Source organism: Drosophila navojoa, chromosome 3 (assembly GCF_054131105.1).
Source record: "Drosophila navojoa isolate 15081-1374.11 chromosome 3, UAZ_NAV_1.0, whole genome shotgun sequence".
In the NCBI taxonomy this organism is placed as follows: domain Eukaryota; kingdom Metazoa; phylum Arthropoda; class Insecta; order Diptera; family Drosophilidae; genus Drosophila; species Drosophila navojoa.
The window spans coordinates 3007913-3022160 of NC_142891.1; the positions used below are offsets into that span (position 1 = coordinate 3007913).

The following is a 14248-nucleotide window of genomic DNA, read 5'->3' on the forward strand; positions in this document are numbered from 1 at the left end:
ATATGCAACGCTGACGCTCATAAATCATATAGAAAACAAAAAGTGCGTAGAAAATAAAAAAAAGCAAACACAATTTTTAAGCCTTTTCTCTCTCTCTCTCTCTCTCTCATACATTTCTTTGCATAAATTATAATTGTGCGTAATTATTATAATAATTACATGCGTTGTGCGTCTGCGAAATGTTTGCAAATGTTTGCAGCATAAAAAGATACAAATAAGAAGAGGACAAAAAAAAAACTTTCGAAAAAAATGTTTACTTGGTTTTAACTAAGTGTGACAATATTTTTTTGTACTAATGGCGAGGAAGGAGGCGGGGGGTCGCTGTCAAGGGGAGTGCCCAGTGTTGGTTTAGTGTTGTGTAAGTGAAAATGCGCTGCGCAATTAACATAAATATTGAATGACATTGCTTGGAGGTTAGGCCCAAGACAGAAAGTGTTTCCAGCGCCATGTGGAGAGTTAAAAAGTGGAGAGTAGTGGTAGTAGTAATGGGAAGCGTATTCTTATAAGCAAGTCGATTGAAGTTTAGAGTTTAGCTAAATTGCAGCATAGGCGTGTAAAGTGGAGAGTTTAGGTGGAGAGTAACTGAAAGCAACAAGTTGGTGATTGCAGAGCATTTGTAGAGTGAAGAAGAGAAGAAGAGTGTAGAGTAGTTGACTCGAATTCGGCATGAATGAAGAGTGGAGATATAGGTAAGTAGATGTAGAGTCAGAGTTGCGGTGTAGAGTTGCAGTGTAGAGCAATTATAATACAATACAATGAAGTAGTTCAAACTTGGACAGAATATAGATTAAAGAGGAAACTTATAGTTCAGAATTTTGGGCAAATCTTGAATCCAAATGAGATTTGTATTCTTCTGGATTATATTCCATAGAGAAGTGTTGGATAACTAGCTAGTATATTAGTGTTGTTCAGTATTAGCGTTGGTATTAAGCAACATTATAACAGCATTACTCTTTTTATGCCTTATATAGAAAACAAATGATTGTTTCAGATAATTAATTAAAATAAATGCTCACCTTATATTCCAATTGCAAATGTTGCGTTTTAATCCAAAATTAATGTTGCCTTAGTTTTCAATCGTAAAAAATGTTTACAAATTTTTTATGAATTTTTATTCAATTACAATTTGTAATTAATTTCGTTTGCTTGCACTTCACTGCACTTAGATTAAAAGTTATTTAAATTTTTGTTTTGTTTTGGTTTTTTTTTTTTACTTTTACAGTTCAGTTATTATCAAAAATGTTTACCAAATATTTATATTTTTGCAATATATATATATGTATGAATATATATTTATACATAAATATGTTTTAAGCATAGATTTTTGTTTCTTCTGTTTTTTTTTTGTTCTCTAAATTTTTTGTTTTGTTTTTATCGAAACGAAATTTTTATGCAAACTAACACACGCGATTTTTTTTTATATGTTTATTATTTTATTAATAATTTATTTACGGCTGCTTGTTGTTGTTGTAGTAAATGTTGCTGTTGTTGTAGTTGTTGCTGTTGCTGTTGTTGTTGCTGTGTTTAGTATTGCGTTTTGTCCGAACCAATAATTTTGAAGAGGTTTTCCAATTTAGTTGTTGGCTTTAAATTTGTTAGCGGTTTTTGCTTGATTTCCAAATTTAGCTGATTTTTGCTTTTGTTGTTGTTTCTCGGTTTAGTTTAAAGTTACATTTAATTGATTTTTGTTGTTGTTGTTGTTTGCTTGCTTCTTATTTAATTTTTAGCCAAATATATTTAGATTTTTCTCAAAAAAGTTTTTATTTTGTTTTTAATTTTTTCTTCTTTTTAGCCCAAATTTATAATTTGCCAATTTTGCATTTGCTTAAAGTTTGTTTAGGTTTTAAATTTTCTTTTTCAGTTCATTTTTGAAATATTTTTTTTTTGCTTATTTTTTAATTTGATTTTCGCAACTTTGTTTTAGTTAGTTAAATGTTCAAAAATTGCATTTTGTTGCATTTGGCAATTTTGCATTCGCCTTTTTTCGATTTTGTGAACGTGTTTGCTGTGCGGAGACATTTTCACAGTGACATTGGAGACCTGCAACAAGAGTGGAGAGTTGGATAAATATATGTTAAACAGTGTAGGTATCTATATAGATTAGTAAATGTTTGGATTTATTTTATGTATATATATAGATATTATTACCTAAAACTACAATTCATTTTCCTAAGATTTGGGTACCTGAACTCTCAGGATCTTTTATTGCTATTGCCATAAAATTGAAACTATATACATAGATTGATAGTAACATGGGAAACTGAACTTAATTAGATATATATTCACTCTATTCTCATCTTTTAATAAAATTTTCATTCTAATCTCATATGAAATGCAGCATATTCCTACACCTTCATATTTCACAGCTCTTTCTAACATCATATTCTATATTATATATTTCACATTGCCCTTTTTCTCAAAATTCTGATTAGCTTTACTTTAGATTTTAGAAAAATGTCAAATAAATATAATTCTTATCTGTACCCGAATGCTGTTTCCATTAATTCTTTAATCTGAAACCCGCAGATTGCAGCGCATTTCGTGGCTCTGGCTTTCGTCTTTAATGTAGCTTTTAATTGAGATTGTTTATTTTTCTTTTTTAGCTGTGAAATATTTCATCGACTTCCATCAGGAAATTGTCAACGCTTATCGCTCTAAGTGGTAAATCTGTTAAGAATGGGTGTACTAAACAGATGCGGTAAGCTTTGTTTACTATGTGTACTATTATATTTATCAATTATATTATGATCAATCAATCTACGATTTCTTATATAATATTTATAATTCTCCTAAATTTCTGTTATTTGGCATTTAACTAGATCTGAGCTGATTCAGTCATGTGCTTCATTAGCTAAATTTGTCTAAGTTCTATATTCTTGTTCTCAAATGTAAAATATTATATATACTATAATATTATTAAAATGCATAATTTATTTGATCATTTTAGTGATACATAAAATTATATATAAATATAATATCGCTAAAATGAAAAATATAACATAAAATTGTATACAATTCTTAATATATTTTATATTTTATTTTATAATTTTTATTATTTATTTTTATTTTATTTTATTTTTTTTTTAATTTTTTTGACTGTTTATATATTTTAGTTTTTAATAAGTTCAAATGCATTTTTATAAATTGTTTTATTTTATTTGTTTTATATTTATAATAAATTAAATATATATATTATATATTTATATATTTTTTCAAATTATTGCTTGTTATTGTTTGTTCTCTTTTTGTAAAGTTCTTGCAAATCTCTTTCGCTTTCTCACACACACTCTCTCTCTCTCTCTTTCCCTCTTATCTCAAACAAGTGTCTTAGCAGAGTTTTCATATAATATATACGTCTGTATGTATCTCTTATAATCCCTGCATATTGCCTTATGCACTTTAACACACACGCACACACACACGCACACACACACTCACACACACACGCACACACACGTGTCTCTTGGAAGGGTTTGAAATTGCGTTCACTTTTTGGCTGTTTTGCTTTTCGTGCTTCGCATCTTTTGCATAGGTTTTGCCTGAGGGGCGGGCAGGGTGGTTTATTGTTTGTCATTGTTGTTGTAGTAATTATTATTGCTGTTGTTGCTGCTGCCGTTGCTATTGTTGTTGTTGTTGCTTGATTAAAAATGCACAAGTTTTTTTTTCTTTTGCTTTCCGCTTTTCCCATTTCCAGTTTCCAGTTGCAGTTATTGCTAAGCAACCCCATTCGGTATGCTAAAGATCACAATGCACACACACACACAGTCATAGAGTTACGCACAATTGTAATTGGTATACGCATTTATTGCATTTATAGGGTTTTTCTCCCGAAACGAGTTAAGAAACTTGTAGAGCTGCGCACGCTGTGTCCTTGCTTCATTATTTTTGGGAAAGTATCTTAAAGATACATAAAGTGCACTTGGAGAAAACATGGGCACATATGATAAAGTTAATACATATATAGAGAGATGGAGAGAGATAACTTTATATAACTGTATTCATTCGGCGTTTTGGGCGCGCAAAAGATGCAAATTCTTAGAATAGATTTATATTTTAATAATTAAATATTAAAATATATTTATATTATTAATAATTAAATTATTATTTTTTAAAATTTTTTCTTTTACAGTTTTGGTTATATATATTATATATATATATATATTTTTTTTTAAATATGTATATATTGATTTATTTAACTTTTAAAGTATTTATTTATATATTTTGCTTCATTTTATTTTATTTTTTTTTTATTATGACAAGTTTACGTTTTTTATAGACTTGTGACTTAGTTTTATAATTTTCACTGATTTTAATGCATTTAGATGAATTGCAATAAATTGTTGCTTGTTTATTTAATTTATCTACGATTTTATTGTTTTTCTTTTGTATATTTGTATTTATTAATTTTTTTTTTTTTAATAACAATAAACAATGAATTTACCTTCAATCACTTGTCAAATACACACACACACACATGCGCTCACACACACACGCACACTCATGTAGGCCCACACTTTGTGCATACACTGTAATGATTTTTGTTTTTATTTCGACTTTTTGTGTATTTTTTGCCGGCCTTGGGCGATATTTTGTATTTTTGTTTTAATGTGAACTAAACTTAAATAATAAATTAAAAACAGTTTAGGTTGAGGAAACTTTTGTAGTTAGGCAGCAAATATTTGGTGCACAATATTCAAAAGAATTTTCATTTGTTTTTCTGCCGCATTTCCGTTCGTAATTAATAAATTAATAATAATATTAATTTTTGTTTTTCTTAAATTTTGCTTTGTAATTTTGAAATGTAATTTAGTTTTGGTTTTTGTATTCTTTTCTTTCTTTTTTTTTTTTGTTTTTGCAGTCAGCTTCTGTTTTGCTGTTGCCGTTAGACGAGACGAGAAATGCACACAACAAACGCTGCGACTGCGAGCTGCGCACCACCGAAACCTAGCGCCGAATAACGCGAGCGTAATTCCACTTTTGCGTTTATGGCCGGCCTATCGAGCCAGAGGCAGAGGCAGAGGCAGAGGCGACGCGACGACAACGGCGACTCACACAAGCATACAAGAAACTGCACGCACACACAAGCAGTGGCAGAGCCACCACCAATAGCAGCAGCAGCAGCAGCACCAGCACCAGCAGCAGTAACAGCGCAGCAGCGCAGCAACGCAACAGCTCCAAGACCGTAAGTGTAAATGGCGAACGAACGCAGCAAACCGCAGCGACAAAAAAAAAACACACACACACACACATACAGTCACAAGCACAGGCCGGCGTCGCGAGAGTGCGCCTATTTTGCATTGAGTGCTTTTGCTTTATGTTGCAAATGCAGAATCTGCTCACTCGCTTACGCTCACTCTCTCTCTCTCAGCGCTCTCACGGCACAACACGCGCTCACACACACAAGCAGAGACACTTGCGCAGCGGCTGTGCAATGTTTTTGCACGCTTAATCCATTTTGAATGCACGACATGCACGACATGACGTGCTCAAAATGGATTTTGCTTTTGCTAAATAAAAGTAAAGTTTATAATAATGATTCTTTTTAAATATTCAGTAAGAAGCTTACTAACTGTAGTTCAGCTAGTTCAGCTATTAGTGCGTTCCATGTGAGGCTCTTTATGATGTCATTGCTGCAACTTTGTTTTTTTTTTCCTCCTCCTGCTTTTTCCTATTTTGTGTATGCAATGTCGCCCCTTCTCGCAGGACTTCTCTCTCGGCTAGAGTTTGGGGGTGAGTTTCACTACGCTCTCTCTGTTTCGACTCACACACACACTCGCTCTCTCCCTCTCTCTGCGTGCAGGCGAATTGCATAAGTCGCATGTGCTAATCGCGAGTCCTTTCGCAACTCCTTCGAGCGGAAAACGCTACGACAATTAGAAACTTGCTTTTAGTGGCACAGCAGGCGGGCAAAGGACGAAGGGGTTGAAGGGGGAGGTTAGCTGAACTCTGATTGCATCAGCTGGCCAGGTGCAAGCAGACAAAAAAGTCCCAAAGTTCAAATAAAGAAATCAAACTTGATTTGCAGCAACGGCAAAAAGGAAAAGAAAAACAATAGAACTCAAATTGCGTTTTGATCAACCGCTTAAAGTTGCGCTGACAAAAGCAAACAAACAAATAACAAAAGCAAATTCCGTCTTTATCTTATTGCATTTCCCACAAGTGTCCTGTATCAAACGAAACTTTAATCAGCGGTTCAATTGTTTCTCATTTCAACCATCGGAAAAATCATCAAAATTAGCTGCTTTTCTTCTATTTATTTACTGTTGTTGCTCTCAAAAGTGCTCAAAGAGCGAAACACTTTGAGCGAAAACCTAAGCAAAAAAGAAAAAACTTAAAAAACTCGTTTCTCCTGCTTCCAGTGGCAAAACAAAAGCAAAAGAAACAACAACAACAAAAAGAACTTAGCATAACAATACTCAGAGCGTGCAAGAGCTTGAGCTTGAGCTTTTTCATTACCCCAGCTGAGAACGCGCATGTCACTCGAAGAGCGCGCGCAAAAAGAAACACAATCTGAAGCAAAATAAAATACAGCGGCGCTGCTGCTGCTGCTGCTGCTGCTGCCTGCCTGCCTGCAAACAAAAACAATCCAGAGAACGACGAACGGAGAATGGAACAGCAAGTTTACGCAATTCAAACAAACACGTGTAGCAGCGGCACGCAGTCAAGCGCAGCGTCAGCGAGCCCCCGCTCGCACACGCTCTCTCTTTTACTCTCTCACTCTCTTGCTGGCTGTGTGTGTCTGTGTGTGTGTGCGTGCGTGCTTGTGCGTGCGTTCGTTTGTGAGAGCGTGTGCGTGGCTTATGTGACTGCTGTCGCTGCCATGTGGCCTATGAGAAATCCAATAAGAAAAGCTTCGTACGTTTGCTGCGCACACACCAATGCAGGCCATTATGCGTGTATGCATGCCCGTGCGTGCGTGTGCGTGCCAGTCAGTCTGTGTGTGTGTATTGCGTCTTTTGGCATGGCCGCCAACATAGATGCCGACTGCGACGCTTCTGTCGTTTGCTTTTGCGTTTGCAGTGAGCTGCACACACTTTACGGCAGCCCTCACACATTTTTGCTTAGCTACAGCACTTTTTGTTGCTGCTATTCTGCTGCTGCTGTTGCTGTTGCTGTTGCTGCTGCTGTTGCTGCTGTTTCTACTTCTTCCTCTTCTTGCTCATGCTGTTGTGTTGGCTATGTACAGTTTTTGGGGCGGTTTATATACAAACATACATACATACAATGTATATATGTATTTAAACATACATACAAATGTATGCTCCATATTTTGGCGCCAGCCATACACACACACACACACACCCACTCGCTCGCACTGCCCATTAACGGAACGCACTTTTGCAGCTTGCGTTTGTGCCTGTGTATGTGTGTGTGTGTGTGCACGCGCGTGTCTATGCGTGTATGCGTGTGCTTTTTTTTTTGTGAAATTTTAGCATTTATTTATGTACTCGCACTTTGACTGCTGCTGCGCCGCTGTCGCTGCGCTGCGTAGGCCCGTTATATACACTATTTGGCAATTATGTAGCGCTATGCGTGTGTGTGTGTGTGTGTGTGTGTGTGCGTGTGCGACTTTGCCGCCGCCTAAGCAACTTTTTTGGTTATGTGTGTATACTGCATTTTTTTCGCTTGTCTCTTTTTTGGTCGCCGTTCGCTCGCCCCCAAAACCTCCTGGCGCAAAGCTTTTCAATTGCACAAAAACAAATGTTTCGCTTTCAGCTAAAGTGTGTGTGTGTGTGTGTGTGTGTGTGTGTGTGTGTGTGTGTGTGTGTGTGTGTGTGTGTGTGGGTGCGTGTGCGCGCACACATACAAACGCACGCATTTATTTATTTTTTATGAAGCGCTTCGACGAATTTCTGTTGCGCTTTCAGATGAGATGATATCATTTGTTTTTGTAGCATTTGGCGCACATTAAATTTGTATGTTGTAGAGACACACACACACACACACACATACACATATATTTAAATACATTTACATAGATATACATATATGTACATATACATTGCTGCCTGCAATGAGTGCGCTTTATATGTATGTATGTATGTATGTATGCTCATTTTTATTGTTTTTTGTTTCTTGTGTCCAATATGTTTTCTGTTGATTGTTGTTGTTTTTACTGTCAATTGATTTGAACCAGTTAAGCCAGCAGACAACAAACACACTTGACAATGAAATTGTTTCATATGTTGGGCTAGGAATTACATACATACGCATGCATGTATGCATATGTGTCTATATAGAGATACATACATATGTATGCATGTATGCGTGTGTGTCTGCCCATTGTGTGTAAAATTGTGTCTAGGACAGCAATTGTTCTAATTAGATGAAATAATAGAGCAGCTGAGAGGTTTATAGAACAAGTTAAACGAGAGAAAGAGAGAGAGAGAGAAAGGTTGAAGTAGAACAGACTGAGAGAGTGAGTGGGCTGGTGGTGGTGGGTGGGGCAAATGGTTTGAGCGTGAGCCTTTTGGCTTAGATTATAGGAGCTTGAAGTATTTACAGTTTAACCTTCAGACTAGGCCTATATCTAACAGCAATAATTAACTTGAGAGTTTTGCCTTAAATCAGTTAATGAAAAAAAAAAAAAATAATCAGAATGAAAAACTTTAGTCTCATAAACAGCAATTAAAATATTGTCTTATTTTTCCTATATGCATACATATATTTATTTTGTTATTTATTTATATTATTTACTATTTCTAATCTATAATATATAGCAAATAATTCTCGCTCTTTGCTCTCATTATTACCCAAACTTCATCACCTTCTCTGGTCCCTTTCACATATTGCTTAGTAATCTCTTACCTACCTACCCCTTAGGCCCTCTCCCGCCCATACGCCAGTGAATACCTTTAAAAAAAATCATCGTTAAATCAACAAGTTGCTATTGCGCAACCCGCTGCCGACTCGCTTTAACAATTGTTTAGCATATCGCCCGCTTCTGTAATTCCTAGAAAAAGGAAGGAGAAAAAAACAAGAACCGCAAGAATCAAAAAAGCAAAGGAAAAAACAAATTGTTTTGACTGACATCAAAGCGAAAGCAAGCCAAAAAAAAAAAAAAGAAAGAAAAGTTAAAAATAAGGACGACAATTTAAAGAAAACCGCCAAAAACCCGCTGTGAGCCAGCCAAAGAAGTAAGAGAGAAAGAGAGAGAGAGAGATACAGAGAGTGTGGGTAGGGACTGTGGGGGGTGGTCTGGGCTGGCTTGACATATTACAAGCGGTGACGTTGACAAAAACAAAGAAGCAGAATATAAAAAAAATACACCAAAGGCAAAGACTAAAAGAAAAATGCGGCCATAATTTCAAAACAATGACGCCGTCCACATAATCCTTTCTGCTTTTCCTTTAAAGATACAACTGCAAAGCCCAATGAGGGCAACGTCGCAGGGAGCTCAGAGTTGAGCATAAAAAAAAACAACAAAAACAACAAAAAAGGGGTTCAAGGACATTTTACACATAATTTTTACTACCTTGGGAAGCAGGACGACAGGCGGCGATGCTAATATAATAATTTTTGCGCCAGGACGTCCTTGCGCTGATTTCCTTGAGTAGAGCAGCAGAGCCGGGAATACAAAAAAAAAAGGCTGCTGCTTGAAGAGCTTAACGCTCTATTACGCACAATCAGGACGCGGGCGTTTAGGCAAATCAAATAAAATATATATATAAAAAAAAGGAAAGCGGCGGGCGACGACATTGATTGCCTTTTTACCTTGGCTAGAGGCCCATAAGCTCAGCCCCCCACCGCCCACCGCCCACTCCCAGCCCTGCTTGACTGTTGCGAGTCTTTGTTTACCTTTTTTTTATTATTATTCCTTACGAGCGGCAAATCGATTATTAGGCTTTGGGTGAATGAACTCTGCAGAAGTTAACAGTGAATTGTCAAAGAGTTCTGTGTATTTGCTTAAGCCCCAACATGTATCAATCACATGATTGATTGACCAGCTGCAGTCGGAGTAATGAAGAAAATTGGCTTAATTTTGGATTTGATTTATATTTAAATGATATTTTAGTCCTTTAACTTATAGACATTAGTTTATAGTGCTATAAATCATGCTTCAATCATTTTGATTGAACTTCAAAACTTTAAATTATTTTGTGATTTTATATAACGTACTTAACAAATTCTATTAACTTGGATTTTTATACTTTTTTTAAAGCAAATCTTAGTCATCAATCAAATTGATTGATGTCAATAAAACAATCAGTGCTGAGAACATTATTTATTTAATACACACATACTATTATATACTTGTTAGCATAAATTCTCATATATTTCATTAATTTGACTATAAATAACATACAAATAACATAAGTCAATCATTTTGATTGAACACTTGCTTTTATTTAAGATTATTATGGGGTAATAATCCATGCTATAAGCAAGTTTGATTATAAAAGATTAGCTTTCAGAAAGTTGCATTTTTTTTATAAATTTGATTTATTTTGTATTTTAAACTATTTTTTATAATTGTTTGATTGAACAGATCTACATAAATCAGAGTCGTATGATATACATATACATATCATACTTTATGTATGACTCTATCTCCGAATACCTCTAATAATTTACATTCTCTTTGAAGCCCATCAATCATGATTGATTGAATGGTTGCATTCAGAGCCAAATGGAGACTCGATTTTATTTCATTTTTGGTCGTGGCGCAGTTCAAAGGGCAATTTGTGAACTAGAGCAAAGCGCTGCTCTATTAGCGAACTGAGGCGGGAATGAGGCTAGCCGTAGAGTGGGGCGTGGCAGGGCAGGCAGGCTACGAACAGAAATTGGGTCACGCACGCATGTGTTGACTGCCGGCTGTCGCTCGTTGCAGTTGCTGCGCAGTAGTCAAAATGATACGAGAGATACGAGATAACAACAACAACAACGACGACGATGACGACAACAACAACAAACAGAGACACATTTTGTGTGGCAGACAATGCGACGCATCGCGTTGTAAGAGAGTCGGGGAGGGGCAGCTCAATGGGCGCTAGGTGAAGCCAGAGCAGCCCGTGATAATCATTACGCATGCAAATTACAAGCGAACAGAAACGAACTGTAAAAGTACAGTAGAAACTAGCAATGAGGCACAAAAAAAAATAGGTTGGACTATATAGATGAATCAATGAATCAAATGGTATAAGATTTCATATAATTGTAGCTATATTATTTATAATTATATAAATAAAAGTATTAATATAAGTAAAATAATTCCATTTATTCTTTTACTTACTTATATTAATAATTCTATACGATTTTTTTTTCATATTTTTAAATTAAATTAATTTTTATATTGTTATACTAATCTTTCAGCAGAGATTTAGGAAGTAAAGTTCCGTTTATCCTAAAGACCCGCCTGTTTCCAAGTTAATTATCAATAAAATTTATTATTATATCATTTTATATTCATTAAAAAAAAAAAAAAAAAATGTAATTTCTCCGACATTTTTTTTTTTTAAGCTTTGTGCAGGCTTGATGAAACAATACAAATTGTAAACACTTTAATATATCTTTTAAAGACCAAAATATTTTTTCCATGCTTGAAATATTTATTTTTTAAACTTTATTTTTGATAATATTAAAAATATATTTTAGAATTATTTTCTCCACTATAAAATTATTTAAGAACTTTATTAGAATTTTTAGAAATTTTATAAGCAAGACTATATATAGTATTTATTAAAGTATAAAATATATATTTATATTATTCAAAATTTAATTTAATAAAAACAATTTTTAGAATTTTTCTTTACGTTTAATCTAAAATTTTTAAATATACTTGACTAAACATATGCTAGACCATACTATAAATATATATATTTTAAATTGAAATTAATGTTAATTCTTATTTATATTATATTATATTTAATTAATAAATTACCTTTCCTATGTATATAATTATACTTGAAGACAATGCATGTATATATAAATATAATATACTTTAAATTAACATTTTTAAATAATTTATATTTAGAAAAGAAAAAATTAATTAATTAAATTTTTTTTTTAAATTAACGTAGAATATATTTATATATATGTATACACATTGTTTATTGTAAATTACATTTTTTTTAAATATATATATATATATCTATATATCTATATATATCTCTCTCTCTCTCTCTCTCTCTCTCTCTATCCTCTATCTATCTCTCTCTCTCTCATCTCCTCTCTCCTCTCTCTCTCTCTCTCTCTCTCTGTCTCTCTTTTTTTTCTCTTCCCCTTCCTTTGTCTTCCTTTCTCGTCCTTCCTCTTTCATCTTTTTCTCTTTTCCCTTCTCTTCTGTCTTTCTCTTCGTTTACTCATAATGCAATTTGTTTTCATGCTTATTGCGCTCACTGTACTTCACCAGTTGGCATGACACAACAGCTACTCAAAAAAAAAAAATACCATAAAAAAAATTGTTGCGGTGGGTGGCGCTGCGCTGCGCTTCACATCTAATTGACGCACGTTGATCTCTTGCCACACGCTCTGTCGCTCTAGCTCTATCTATCTCTCTCTCACTCACTCTCTCTCTTGGGGCTCTATACTAACTTGCCATGCAATTCTAGTCAAAAAAAAAAATAAATTTTTTTTCGTGCACAAAAATAGGTCAATGCATATAATTCAGAGTGAGTCCAACTCTCTCTCTCTCACTCTCTCTGTTTGTGTTGTATGTTGCAATGTTGCTGCCTCTGGTTGAGGCCGCAATTTCAGTAAATTGTTTTTTTCTTTGATCTTCGCTCTTTGCCTCAGTTGGAGAATTGCCCTCGCTCCCCCCTCTTCAGTCGACAGCCCAACGCCACTGTGCTGCCTGCTGTGGCAACACTCAGAATGCAATCCATCAATCGCAGTTGGCGTCGCTGCCGCTGCCGCTGCCAGTGTCAGAGTCGCTGCCTCAGTCTGTGTGCAACCACCGGGCAATTATGTAATCCATGGAACCCGCTGGGCTCGGCAGCAGCCGAGATGGACGTAGAATCTCTGCAAATTGGGGGTGGGTGGCAGCAGCAGAAGCAGGAGCAGGAAATGGAAATTGGTGTTGGAGTTGGCTAAGCAGCTAGAGTCGGGGGTAGCAGCGCCAGGCAACATCTGGCAGCTTGGTCGAAGCCTTAAGAGCGTAAGAATTCCTTGGGGCTTTTTTCAAAAAGTTCAAATTAAGCGAAAGACAAAAAAATTAAAAATGTTTAATATGGAAAATGAAAAGAGACAGCATTGACCTTGATAGTGCGTATAGGAGTAAGCAGAGCAAAAGAGAGCAAAATAAAATATAGTAAAATATATAAAAGATATATACAAAATATATGTAAAAAAAAAAAAAAAATTGTTTACATATTATATTAATTTGTATAATTTTCTTATTCTTTATCTTAAAATCTGTCAAAATACTTTTAGAATAAAAATAAATATCACAAAAAAATATGTAAATATTTAACTGACTGAAAAATTGCATAATTTTAATTTTTTTTTTAAATTAAAATGAATACACAAAAAAATTCTAGCTCTTAAAATCTGTCAAAATACTTCTAGAACAGAATTGAATAGCATAAAAAATATGTCAATATTTAACTGACTAAAAAATTGCATAATTTTAATTATTTTTTTTTTTTTTTAAATAAAATGAATACGCAAAAAATGTTAAAAAAATTATTTAAATACAACCCATTGCATAAAAGCAATTTATTCTTACTTAAAAAATGCAAAACTTTCCTCTAAATCATGTTCAACCCACCAACCGCATTCACCCATTGCACTTATCAACAATTCAAAAAAAAAAAAAAAAAAAAAAAAAGAAAAAAAATTATTGCTTCCTCCTACAACTGTCAATAACTAAATATGACATGAAGTCATTTCCCTTGCTAAGCAAACACACATCATTTAATCCTCAAATACATATGAGACAGCATTATGCTCTGCCTCTATCCCTCTCCCTCTGCCGCATTCGCTGCTTCATGCTCATGAGGAGCATAATCACATCATAACATTAAGTACTTTATTCCATTAGAAGACCTTCAAAAAGGTTAAGCATAAATTAAATTACGCAAAAACCAGCAGAAAACTAACCACCAAATATTTCCACTAATGTCCAATGTCTTCTTCTACCTCTTCTTCTTCTTCTTCTTCTTTTTCTGCATCATCGTTTACAGTTGTGTTATGTTTTATTTATATTTATTTTATGCAAAAAGCGAAATGGGCAGAGCAGAAAAAAAAAAAAAACAGTAAAAGAAAACAGAAAATGGAAAATGTTGAAAAACTTGCACAAATTTTCACT

The 14248-nt window shown here is 34.3% G+C and overlaps 1 protein-coding gene across 1 annotated transcript in view; it reads right to left on the bottom strand.

The window, feature by feature from the left end:
- Positions 1 to 5177, bottom strand: part of LOC115563159 (Chronologically inappropriate morphogenesis) — a 60658-nt gene extending 55481 nt beyond the window's left edge. The window contains exons 1-2 of the mRNA XM_030385709.2: positions 4442 to 5177; positions 1017 to 2040 (exon numbers count right to left, since the gene is read on the bottom strand). The gene's annotated coding sequence lies outside the window, so the exon portion shown is untranslated. The remainder of the gene's footprint in view (positions 1 to 1016; positions 2041 to 4441) is intronic.
- Positions 5178 to 14248: the final 9071 nt, after the last annotated feature.